Below are 13,241 nucleotides of genomic sequence, written 5' to 3'. Positions count from 1 at the left end.
TTCAATACAGGTAAATAAATGTGGTTATGATTGGAAATTCACAATATCAACATTATGAAAATAATATTACAGAAATAATGAAATGCTCTTTAAGTGTATGGTATTGTTGTGTTTTTACTAGGGATGGTAACGAGTACCGATTTTGGTACTCGAGTACTTGCCAATTTTTTGGATCGAGTACTCAGATACTCGGTAGAAGTGGTTTCTGTAACTGTAATAGGTGAGAATCGGATGTATTTAGCATTTGTTCACTATTAAAGGGAGATAATCTAGAAAATAAAGGAATAGTGTTCAAATTCATGTAAGTTATGGGACCTTATGTTGTGATTTTGTTAAACTGCAGCCAACATCTGTAATAAGTACATGTATATACATTACTTTTAGAGAAAGTAATTTCCACCTGCATTTTCAAGTCAAACAAAAGGGCATAACTTGGCCATACTGCAATTAAGAGTTATGGGACATGAACTTTTCACCATGTTTATCCACCTCAATAACTTGTATAAAGTTTTGTTTCAATATCTGCATTGACTTTCAAGAGAGCAATCTGTATGCAATACTTCAACCTAGATTTCCCAAGTCCAAAAAGGGGTATAATTATGTTAATTCATGCAAGAGTTATGGCCATAAGGTTGTGCTATTACCTGAAAGATGAGTGCAGAGTATTGATATAGTATTTGCAATAGTTTAAAACACGGTATTGTACCCTTTGAATTAAAAAAACTTAACTAAAACTTCTATGTTAACAAGAGTGCCGCCAAGCGAGGCAATAGATACGCCCGAAGGGTTACATCAGTGGATGGGAGCAAAACTGAAAGAACTTGACTGTTGAAGCCCAAAGGACAGAAACAATAAAAAGAAGAAATTCCAAACAAAATTCTAAGTCCACAAAAAAATTCTTACCAGGTAAAGTTATGTCAAAATACATCTAAAAATTGGATGTACCATCCATGTTGTACCACGGAAAAGTGGTCTCGGTTTTTCCCTACCGCCAATAATAACTAGAGCTATCACTAAAGGTGATGAATGTACCCCCCACATACACTGACACAGTACATTGCAATTTGACGCACACAAGATTGCATAATTATGTGGACTGTATGTATAAAGACTATGTATACAGTATAGTAACAAAAAACAAAGTCCCATAACTATGCAGAATATTTATCTAAAAGAACGTAACATGCACCATGCACAACTAGGGTTGGTACTGATCTCTTGTGTGAAGTTTCATTAAATTGTGTGCAAGGGTTCGGAAGATTAGGTGCGCACAAGACTGCATATGCAGACTGTATGTACATAGTATGTTAACAAGAAACAAAGTCCCATAACTCTGCAATTTTTGTCACTGAAAGAACCTAACATGCCCCATGAACAACTACTGTTGTTACTGATCACTTGTGTGAAGTTTCATTAAATTGTGTCAAGGGGATGAGAAGAGATGGTGTGCACAAGATTGTGTCTATGTATATAGTTTAGTAACAAAAAACAAAGTCCCGTAACTCTGCAAAAAAAATTTCTGAAAGAACCTAACATGCCCCATGCACAACTACGTTGTTACTGATCACTTGTGTGAAGTTTCATTAAATTGTGCCAAGTGGATGAGGAGAGATGGTGTGCACAAGATTGTGTCTATGTATATAGTATAGTAACAAAAAACAAAGTTCCATAACTCTGCAATTTTTTTTTTTCTGAAAGAGCCTAACATGCCCCATGCACAACTACTGTTGTTACTGATCACTTGTGTGAAGTTTCATTAAATTGTGTCAAGTGGATGAGGAGAGATGGTGCGCACAAGATTGTGTCTAAGTATATAGTATAGTAACAAAAAACAAAGTCCCATAACTCTGCAAGTTTTTTTTCTGAAAGAAACTAACATGCCCTATGCACAACTACTGTTGTTACTGATCACTTCTGTGAAGTTTCATTAAATTGTGTCAAGGGGATGAGGAGAGATGGTGCGCACAAGATTGTGTCTACGGACAGACAGACGGATGGACAGACAGACAGACAAACTGAAACCAGTATACCTCCCATTACAACTTTGTTGTCAGGGGGTACAAAAAAGTTTCAAAATAAGCTATTTATAGTAACAAAAAAGGGAAGTAATACAAAAAAAATTATTGTAAGAGAACAAAAAAGGGATCAGCAAAATAAAAACAAGAGCACTGCAATGCAGAGCAATATACACAAGGCAAAGTCATATATGACCTTTGACCCCCAAGTGTGACCTTGACCTTGAAGCGAGTCATCCAAAACATGCGCTCTGCACGTTGCCTCAGTGTGGTGAACATTTGTGCCAAGTTTCTTTGAAATCCTTCAAGCAGTTCAAGAGTTACAGAGAGGACACTAAATTGCTAACGGATGGACAGATGGACGTCGGCGTCATAACATAATACGTCCCTTCGGGCGTATAAGGTAGATAACTCTGTAAATATTGCAGGTGGGGTTATGCATCTTGTCACACTAATGTACTTTTCACTCAAGTTAAATGAAATTTATGTAATGAAGAAGCGATAAGATTTTGTAAAAACTTTAATAACCAAAATTTAAAAAGTTAAAAAGGGATATAACTCTGGATATACTGCAGGGATGGTTGTATAATCTTACTCTTATGTTTACTGTCACTCTGAACAAGTACAGCATTAGTTATAACCCTTTTGCTACCAATTACGTTATGTACACTGTATTTGCCAAGTCACTTTCCTGGAAATCACCTTAATTTTGACAGAATAGTTTAGCCGCTTTATTGTTCGCAGAAAGTAATTACAAAACCTATATTTTTTAGAAAGAAAAATAATAAATGCACACATATGAAGATTTATTCTAAAACTAGAAATGTGTCCATGGGACACAGATGCCCCCACTACATGAGAAAGGACACATGCTGACCAACATTCCTGTAAACTTTGGTGAGTGTAGGTCAAATACTTTAGGTGCTACGCGCGACACAACATTAAAATGACCAATTTTTAACTAAGTCAGGGGCCATAACTCCTACATGACTAATGAATCCGGACGCGAAACCCCAGGTGCATAACTGCACATGCTGACCAACATTCCTGTAAACTTTGGTGACTCTAGGTCAAATACTTTTGAAGCTACGCGCGACACAACATTTAAATGACCAATTTTTAACTAAGTCAGGGGCCATAACTCCTACACGACTGAATGAATACGGACACGAAACCCCAGGTGCACAACTGCACATACTGACCAACATTCCTGTAAAGTTTTGTGACTCTACGTTAAATACTTTTGGAGCTAGGCGCGACACAACACTAAAATGACCAATTTTTACAAAATCAGGGGCCATAACTCCTACACGACAGAATGAATCCGGACGGGAAACTCCAGGTGCACAACTACACATGCTGACCAACATTCCTGTAAAGTTAATTTTGACTCTACGTCAAATACTTTTGGAGTTAGGCACGACACAACATTCTTGGAAGGACAGACGGACAAGAGCAAATCTATATGCCGCCCCCCGCAGCCCCCCCCCCTCCAACCCCAAAGTGGGGGCATAAAAAACTTTGTTTGAAATATGCTGACGTAAATGTTAGATGTGTATACCTGTCATACATGTAGACACAAGGGGCTAGATGGGGAAGAATCACCGTAAACAGCTATAAATTTTTGAAGAATCTGCTTGGTTTGTAAATCTATATTTAGAAAACAAAGCAATATGAAGGACCTAATATCCTTATCAAATCTTCGACGTTTAGAGGGAATATTGCAGTTATTTTGTCTACTTTACCCTGCAGTATGGGCTTTCCTGTGTACTATATTCTAAAAGTATAACAGCAAACACAGATGGAAAACATTCTTTTAATATGATTGGTTGCTCTGGGATAAATTCATGTGACGTCATTAAAAAATTTTTGCATTGTTTATATGTTGGAATGTTGGGAAACCCCAAGACGGGTAAACCGTCTTGTAGGCAAATAGGCTGACATATAAACGGGACAGTAATACCCGCCTTGTAGGCAGCGGAAGTGTTAATTGAGTACCTAAAGTATTGTGTGTGTTCGGGTTTAACGTCTTTTTCAACAATTTTTCAGTCATATAAATGACGGGAATACCTTAATGAAGAAAAGACTTTAAAATCTTGTAATTCTGGAAAGATTGCTGATAGACTTACACAACTAAGCACACTTATGAACAAATCACAGCAAGTTTCAATTTAATATCTTCAGGGATGAAGGAGATATTGGACTGCATAAAAAATTTAACCAACACGGACACCGGCACCAGGGTAGCCCTCCATATTCTTTAAATGGTCAAGCTAAAAACAGAACTGTAGAACTAACATGAATTAGCATTTTACTTTCTCCTTCAGTTTGGTCTGCAGTAGCTAACCTTGGAACAGGAACATATGCACTATCTTGACTGTGACATCTTTGGGCTCTACGGCAGACCTGTAGTTCAAATATATATATACACAATGTGACGTTTAAATAATTGAGACCCTTTTTAAATATTTTCTCAAGGTGTGCAATTTGTTCTATGTTCTTGCAGCGTTTTTGGATAGTTATTTCATTGTTTTACTTGATTTTGTAGACATACATAATTTTATCAATATAATATATAACTTCCCCATCTGCTGCTAATCCTGGCAACAAAAGACAGCTTGTCAGAAAACTATTTTTATGCAACTTGAACACAGCTTTCATTTTGAAAATGTAATTAAGAAAACTCATATACAGATCTGCCCAAACAAATATACATGGACTCACTTGAAGAGCAAGGATATCTTGGTTTTCAATGAGTTATGTTTTGTTTCCTATTCTGACAGCCAGAAGGTCATCGCCATGGTGAATTTTAGGAGCTATAAAATTTTCCATTTTGAGTGTCAACTGAAATGATGGCAGGTATCAGAACAAACTTGGTCATGATGTTGTGCAGAAGGTGCAAATTCACAAGCCTGAAAAAAAGTTTTTTATTGTTCTTTGCATTGCTTTAATATACAATGCTTTCAACAAGACTTAAAAAGCTATCAGTGGTAACTATTAATTCTTGCAAAGGATTTTCCCATATTTTTGTCAGTGTTGGAAAAAAATCATCTTACACACCGGTGGATGTGAAATGACTCAGAAGCTGTAATCAGCTGTAAACTGTTTTGTGGTTACTTAATTGGCACAGCCATGTTACTGCCTAAACATATTTCTATCAGCATCTTTGATTAGTGAAGGATTCTTATACTGTTTACTTGGTAAGTCCATTATAACACACCTTTTAATTATTAACTTATTAGAAAACAACAAAGTGAAATTTTTTCTATGTAAATTCAATTTGTTTATTTAAACAAGAAGGCCATGAAGGCCCTGTATTGCTCACCTGACCTACTGACCTAAAGATAATCAAGATTAACATTCTGACTAAGTTTCATTAAGATATGGTCATAAATGTGGCCTCTAAAGTGTTAACTAGCTTTTCCTCCGATTTGACTCGGTGACTTAGTTTTTTACCCTACATGACCCAGATTCAAACTGGACCTTAGGATCATCAAGATTAACATTCTAAGTTTCATAAAGATACAATCATAAATGTGGCCTCTAGAGTGTTAACAAGCTTTTCCTTTGATTTGACCTGGTGACTTAGTTTTTTATCCTACATGACCCAGATTCAAACTGGACCTTAAGATCATCAAGATTAACATTCAGACCATGTTTCAGGAAGATACGGTCATAAATGTGTCCTCTACAGTGTTAACAAGCTTTTCCTTTGATTTGACCTAGTGACCTAGTTTTTGACCCCAGATGATCCAATATTGTACTCGTCCAAGATATTATTGAGGGTACCATTCTGACCAAGTTTCATTAAGATTGGGCCAGTCAAATTGTTGACGACGGACGGACGACTGACTTACTTTAAATTAGAGGTATACATCTGGTTGATCCATTCATAGATGTCTCCCACACAAGGTCAGGTGATTTCATGCTTACAGCCATTGGAATACAACCACTCTCATCCTGAAATTATTAATAAAAAGAAAAGAAAAAGCTGCCAAAAGAATGAAACATGGCCTAAAAATCGAATCTAGTCGAAAATTTTATATTTAAATAGAGAAAATATCAAATTTCACAAAACTGGTACACTGTTAGGAACTGGCTATCAAATAAAGAAACAAAAGTTTAAATATTTTCTACTATGATACTGGCTTACTTCAAAGAAAATTCTTTTAGTTACTGAACAGATGCTATTAACTGTCAAAATTTTCACCATTTCATTGATCTAAACTATTTGACCTATGTGTTGGTATAAAAAATTATATTCAAGAGGAGAGTATCATAAGTATTTTTTTATAATTCTGAAACTGCATGTGAGCTTGTTCTGCAAGAGCAGCTACACCAAGGCCTTATCATGTCCAGTAAACTTGTAAGTGCTTACTTTATAACACTTCTTAAAAGAAATTAGATTGAATACAAAAAAAAAATGAAAAAAATATTTGACAGTATTTGGTAAAAATTCAGATAGCTTACAAAACAATTAAGTTATATTTTGCCTATTCTGGTAATGAAAAATACATTTTGGAAAGTCCTTGAAAATGAAAGAAGTTCTGTCTAGTGTATATTGCAATTGCTGGCAGATTAAGACCTAGTACAGAGACAAATCTTGAAAATCCTTGTCTCCACCTCTCTCAACACAGCAACAAGAGTCGTCTAGCAAATCGTTGGCCCAGAAATGTAGATCTGTTACTCCCAAACGACCCCATTTTACGGATATATTGTCACCATAATCCTTAATGGTACTGTTAGTAGTCTTGATTGGCAGTCAAAAGGATCAAAGAATTTATCACAGACAGACCTTGAAATATGGAAAAGGAAACAAATGCTGAAAATGGAAGGTGAAAAGAACCTGACAATTTCCGATTACCATCTTTCTCAACACTGGAGAAACCTTCATTTAAACACTGCCGGCCAAATATTGTAGACCAGTATCTCCAACACGACTCCATGCTGGGGATATATTGTCACCGGGATCCTAAATGGCATCGATAGCTGTGTGGATCAACAGTAAAGGGATCTGTCAGGCCTCGACATCAGTAAATAAGGGGAAAAAAACTTTGCCACAGCCAGAAAACAGTGCCAATGGAAACCTATCATATCAGAACTTTATTTACCAAAGTTAACAATAATAATTGACTGTTAAATCTAAAAGACCATAACAAAACTGAATGCAGCAAAAAATATTATAACTGAAAGACATGTTAAAAAATCTCCAAGGTGTAGCTAACTCATGACTATCTTAAATCTACTGACACTACATCATTGCTATCATTTCAGCTTCCTACTTTTTAACCTTCACCTGAACAAAGACTGCAAAGATGACTAATTAAAAGAAAACTTACCAAAAATGAAAGATAGCGAAGCTTCATCAGATACAAAACCAATATTATACTGAATAAAAAAAAGCTAACCAGCTATTTGCTATTTTGCCAATATTTTGAAAAATTAACATTTGAAAAATAAATCCTCAAGTTGATACTGGCTACATGGAATTTATTTCAAAATGTACTTTTCTGAGTTTTAACTTGTATCTCAATAAAAACAACTTACTTTGTAATAAAAGAGAGGCTGGTTATGTAAGTGACGTGAAATCAGCTCAACAGAGTAACCAAACTTTCACTTCGTTGCAGAAAAAATTCGGCTACTGTACAACCATTCCATACTAATCTCTATGAAATACAAGGTTTTTGCACTGATTTACTTGAATAATACTAAATCCTATTTTACCTTTGAGTGGCATTCTATTGAAAGAAAAAAAAGCAAACTTACTCCAGTTTTGTGCATTTTCCACTGTAACTTGAAAACTATTAGAAATTAAATCCGCTTAAAAATACCTTACCAGAGTGATACAAAAATTAAATCAACTTTAACCCTGCCACTGTGTTTTACAAATTAAACAAGGCAGTCTGAATGACAGCTAAATCCCCCGCCACTGCTATGGATAGTGAAAGGGTGAACCTTTGACCTTCAGCTGTGACCTTGACCTTGAACTGACATGGCTGACTCATGAATTCTGCACAACGTCTTGATGAGGTGATCATTTGACAAGTTTCATGAAAATCCTTCAAGGGGTTTAGGAGATACAGAGCTCAAATTTTTGACCTTGAGTTGTGACCTTGACCTTGAGTTGACACGGCTGACTCATGAGTTCTTGATGAGGTGATCATTTGACCCAAGTTTGATAAAAAACCTTCAAGGAGTTTAGGAGATACAGAGTGGACACAAAATGGAAGGCTCAAACCTTTGACCTTGAGTTGTGACCTTGACCTTGAGTCGGCATGCCTGACTCATAAGTTCTGCACATTGTTTTAATGAGGTGATCATTTGACCCAAGTTTTATAAAACTCCTTCAAGGGGTTTAGGAGATACAGAGTGGACAGAAAATGGAAGGCTCAAACCTTTGACCTTGAGCCGGATTGCCTGACTCATGAGTTCAGAACATCGCCTTGATGAGATGATCATTTGACTCAAGTTTCATATGAATATTTCAAGGGAATTAGGAGATACAGAGCAGACACAAAATGATGGAAGGCTCAAAACTCTGACCTTCAGTTGTGACCTTGAGCCTGCATGGCTGGCTCATAAATTCTGCACATTGCCTTGATGAGGTGATCATTTGACCCAAGTTTGATGAAAATCCTTCAGTTTAGGAGATATAGAGCGGACACAAAATGGAAGGCTCAAACCTTCGACCCTAAGTTGTGACCTTGACCTTGAGCCGGCATGGCTGACTCATGGGTTCTGCACATTGTCTTGATGAGGTGATCATTTGACCCAAGTTTCATGAAAATCCTTCAAGGGGTTTAGGAGATATGGAGCGGACACGAAAGTGTTACGGACAGACGGAGACCATTCCTATAACTCCCAACTCAGAAGTTTTTACCACTTTACAAAACAAAAAAATTACTAATATGCCATGCCATTGTCTCTAACAGAATAACCTAACTCTGCCACTGCTTTACAAAATCATTAGTTCTACTGTCTGGTCATTGTGTTTTAAAATACAATTTACTTTAAACATTTTGAATTTGATATTCACTTGCACAATTTTACAATATAATTCATTTAACATTCATTCACTGCACTTTCTTTCACTGCATTATACATGGTAATTCTTTAACAGTCATTCAGTGCACAAAAGCATTACATTGCACAACATTATTCTAGTTATTATTTTTCATTTAAAGGAGTTCATCACAATATTTTGTGCACAGCTCGATCGCGCAGCAAGCAATAGCCACTGTAAAGTTCAGAATTCGCCGCCGAAAGTGCATAATTGTCGAATATGCAGCGCACTCGAGCAAAATATATCGTATGTACTGACAATATAGGTCGTGCATCCGTATTTTACCTTTAAAAGTGATGGTGTTTTATTGGAGGAGTAGTTGTAGGAAGTGCTTGAATCGAATACATTGTGGACAGCCAATTTGAAAGTAAACTATTTCGTCCAGTAATGATGCAGCCGACTCCAAGTCAAATAAAATTCCAGAAAATCTTAACGTAGATATATCTCCTTCAAGTTCAAATGTGACTTCCTAAAAATGTTTTTATACTTTTTGTGCCCCATTCCGCATTACACGTAGTAAGACCAGAGTTATGGCCCTTGATAGTCAAATTGTACATAAAGGGTCTAGACATTTGTGTCGCATGTACCTCAAAATGATATGTGCCAAGAGTCATGAAACCACACAAGAATTAAATTCAGCATGCGAAGTTGTGCACCAGTGCTTTTATTTGAGGTTTCACTCAATAAAAACAGATTTATGTCCCTTGACGTGGTCAAATATATACGTAAATGGGATGTGAAAGCTTGTGTAGCACGTATCTCAAAAAGTATTTGACCTAGAGGCATACAACCTTAAAGGAGCATTATTCCGCATGTGAGTAAGAATATTGGTTAAGGAACTGATAATAACATTGTGCAATTTGTTTTGTAAGAAAAAAAAATGTTCATAATTTTTAGGTGGGTGGGGTAATGAAAAAATACTTTTGTGGGTGGAGTGAATATTTTTTAATTTTTCTTGAAAACAAGCACGGGTTGATATTATTTTTTAGGTTTAGATTTTTTGGTCTTAGTTCTAGCTTACATAATATAAAATATGGAAAAATTCTGTCCGCTAGATTTTTCTTATCATTAAGAAATACTTCGTGTTTTTCTCAGTTTCAGATACTTTCGACATCTGTCAAGAGTAATTTTTCTGAGTTAATCTATCTATATGTTGACATTTTATGCATAGTTATAGTGGTGTTATAAATTCCGATGCATAAACAGTAACATCAGAGTGAAACTTCGAATAAATAATTGTTTGCAGTAGTTTTATTATGACATGTATGTACTGTTTCTTCAGACAAAAATACCGATTTGGTGTTCTTAATAAACTTTGAATATTGAAAAAAGAAGCCACGGGCACCTATTATTTTTATTTTTTATTTTAACTTGTCATACATCAATCTATAAATATGCAAAGTTACAAAAAATTCTGTCCGCTAGAAATAATTGTGAAAAACATCTTTAACATTCACTTCATGATCAATGATTTTTTTTTTTTTCAAAAGATTTCTGTTTAAACAAACATTCTAAAGCTAATCTTTTCCTTTATTGTACCTACCATCCCTATTTCCTGAAATTTACTCCAAAAATGCACAATATTCCTAATTAAATTTTAACAGTTGAAATTGTTGATAAAACATAGATTTCATTAATAGAACTAAACAGCATTCAATTAAGCTTATCAGCTTAGGATTTTCTCTGAACTGGCTAACTGGCTACAGTTAGAGTTGAGCAATAATGAAATGGTACTCTAGTGTCTTTGGACTGTCAAGTTTGGCAGTGGCTATAAAACAGTACAGTCCTCAGTACAGTCCAGGAGATAAGTAAACCTCACAGAAGTATCTCCTCAGCAGTCAGAATGATAAGCAACACAATCATACAGCTCAAACACACATAAATAATGAATAAAAAATGTCTGTAGGAAGACCACAACCAAACATACTTCTACTTAACCTTCAACTCTAAATAATATCTTACTACTTAAGTATCAAGACTGTCTTTGAAATGGAAAACTAGAAACTCAGTTGCCAAAATGCTGCCATTCCTAAACAGATGTGCAGGCATTATGTGCAGGAAAATTCTTTGGAGCTGAGTGTCCAGCACATGAAGAATTTTGAACTGAACAAAAGCTTAAATGCATTCTATTGTATATATTATATCTGAAGACACAGTACAACCAATTTTTGATACACTATTATACGCATTGTGAAAATGATGGAAATGATTACAGGCCCAACATTTTAAGTAAATTTGTCATTTAGGCAACAGGTTGCTGGACTACCTTAAACTAAACAAACACCTCAATTTTTTCTGTTTCAATGAAATGATGACTTGGTATCTACAAGACTATATATTTTTTCAAAACACTTGTTACTAATTAAGTTATTATACCAATCACTATGCAGAACTAAATATGTACTAAATTGACCTGCTTAAGAAAATGTTCTTCCCTTTTTATGCTTCTACAACTAGACAGTAATTCAGTGTATTGACTAACTGACTCTAAATTGAAATTTTACTTTGTTTAGTAACATTTAATTATGTCAATTTCATTTAACAATTTCAGCTTAGAAAACCAAAAATGCATTCCTTGCTGATTGGCCCTTGATATTACATGAAGAATCAAATCTAAACACAAGTTGAGCAAAATATTTTTCTCCCATTTACCACTGTTTATCTATCCTGATGGCAACAGTAATGGAAAGCTCAGGCTTAGTGGAATTCCTCCTCAATAGCTGTACCAGACAGATGGATTACTAGAATCCTTCCAAATAGTTGTAAAGGCCAGGCTGCTCTTCTCCCGCAATAGCTAGTTGGGAAAGATGGCTTGGTGGAATTCCTCCTCAGCAGTTGGTTGGGACCTTTAGAAGCTGTTTTGACAACCTACTTGGCCATAAGTATATGACATTATGAAGCTTGGTGGAATTCCTCCAAAACAGCTGTTGGGACAGCTGGCCAAGAAGAAGCTGGCTTGGAAGAATTCCTCCCCAACAGCAGATTGGGGCAGGTGGCTTGGTGGAATTCTTCCTGCAAAAGCTGGATGGATGGGACAGCTGGCTTGGCAGAATTCCTCCTTTTAAAGCTGTCTTGACGGCTAATTTGGAAAGAAGTATATGAACTTATCAGGTGGTTTGGTGGAATTCCTCCTGCAATAGCTGGAATTGACAGCTGGCTAGGTAGAATTCCTCCTTTTGAAGTTGTCTCAGCAGCTTTTTGGAAAGAAGTATATGACATTAGGGGGCTTGGTGGAATTCCTCCCGCAATAGCTGGATGGGACAGCAGGCTTTGTTGAATTCCTCCTTTTAAAGTTGTCTTGACAGCTAATTTGGACAGAAATATAGGACTTTATTGGACAGTAAAGGACAGGTGTATGGAGGTTTGCTGGCTTGTGGAATATCGTCCTTGGCAGCTGCGAGAGAGCTGGCTTGGTTGAATTCTACAGGGCAGCAGTTTTGGCCACAGCCAACTGGTCTGAGTTTCCACTCTTAGAAGAATTGGACAGCTATTTGTGGGAGAAGTATGGGACAGCTACCGTGGTTGAATATCCACACCGGCAACAGAACTGGAAATTGCTTTTGAGCAAATTATGACCAATGAGGACAGAAAAAGCAAGTAAGCAGAAAAGAGACTTTGACATTTATTCTATGTAAAATAGACTTGATTCCATTCCTCAGTTCTTTCAAAAATTCAAATCAATGAGTCAGTTAGTAATACCTAATTCAAAAGAGGATGTTCAGATTTCCTTGATTGTAGAATTATTCTAAACAAATAATAACTAATAATCATAAATAAAACGTTTGAACTCTGAAATTGTTGACCTCGTTATTTTCAAAATAATATTTTAGAAGTGAATCCAGCCATTAATCCAATGCCTAATTTCTGTACCAGTAAATACTGTTGAAATACCTGGTCGATAGTTGTAGTTTTAAGGTTAAGCTCCCTTTATCAATCTTTAGAACAGGTCTCCCATCTTTTATTTAAATGTATAGGTAAAGCCATTAGAGTATGGGTGTAATGCTAAGAAAAAAACAATGTGTTCATTATTTATCTTGCAATACAGATATTTATATTATACAGCTTCAGAAAGAAGTGAATGGCTGATGATCTTCCTACATTCTACCATATCATCCCTATTCACTGAAATTTTGTCCAAAAACATATGATGGCCAATTTTACAT

At 35.8% G+C, this 13,241-nt stretch overlaps 1 long non-coding RNA gene across 1 annotated transcript in view; it reads right to left on the bottom strand.

The window, feature by feature from the left end:
• Positions 1-4,313: 4,313 nt before the first annotated feature.
• LOC123545178 (uncharacterized) overlaps positions 4,314-13,241 on the bottom strand; it is a 37,114-nt gene continuing 28,186 nt past the window's right edge. Inside the window, exons 5-7 of the long non-coding RNA XR_008370114.1 lie at positions 5,873-5,975; positions 4,740-4,927; positions 4,314-4,421 (exon numbers count right to left, since the gene is read on the bottom strand). This is a non-coding gene — a long non-coding RNA (uncharacterized LOC123545178). The remainder of the gene's footprint in view (positions 4,422-4,739; positions 4,928-5,872; positions 5,976-13,241) is intronic.

Source organism: Mercenaria mercenaria, chromosome 1 (genome assembly GCF_021730395.1).
Source record: "Mercenaria mercenaria strain notata chromosome 1, MADL_Memer_1, whole genome shotgun sequence".
Lineage (NCBI taxonomy): Eukaryota > Metazoa > Mollusca > Bivalvia > Venerida > Veneridae > Mercenaria > Mercenaria mercenaria.
This window is presented reverse-complemented; position numbering and strand designations above follow the sequence as displayed.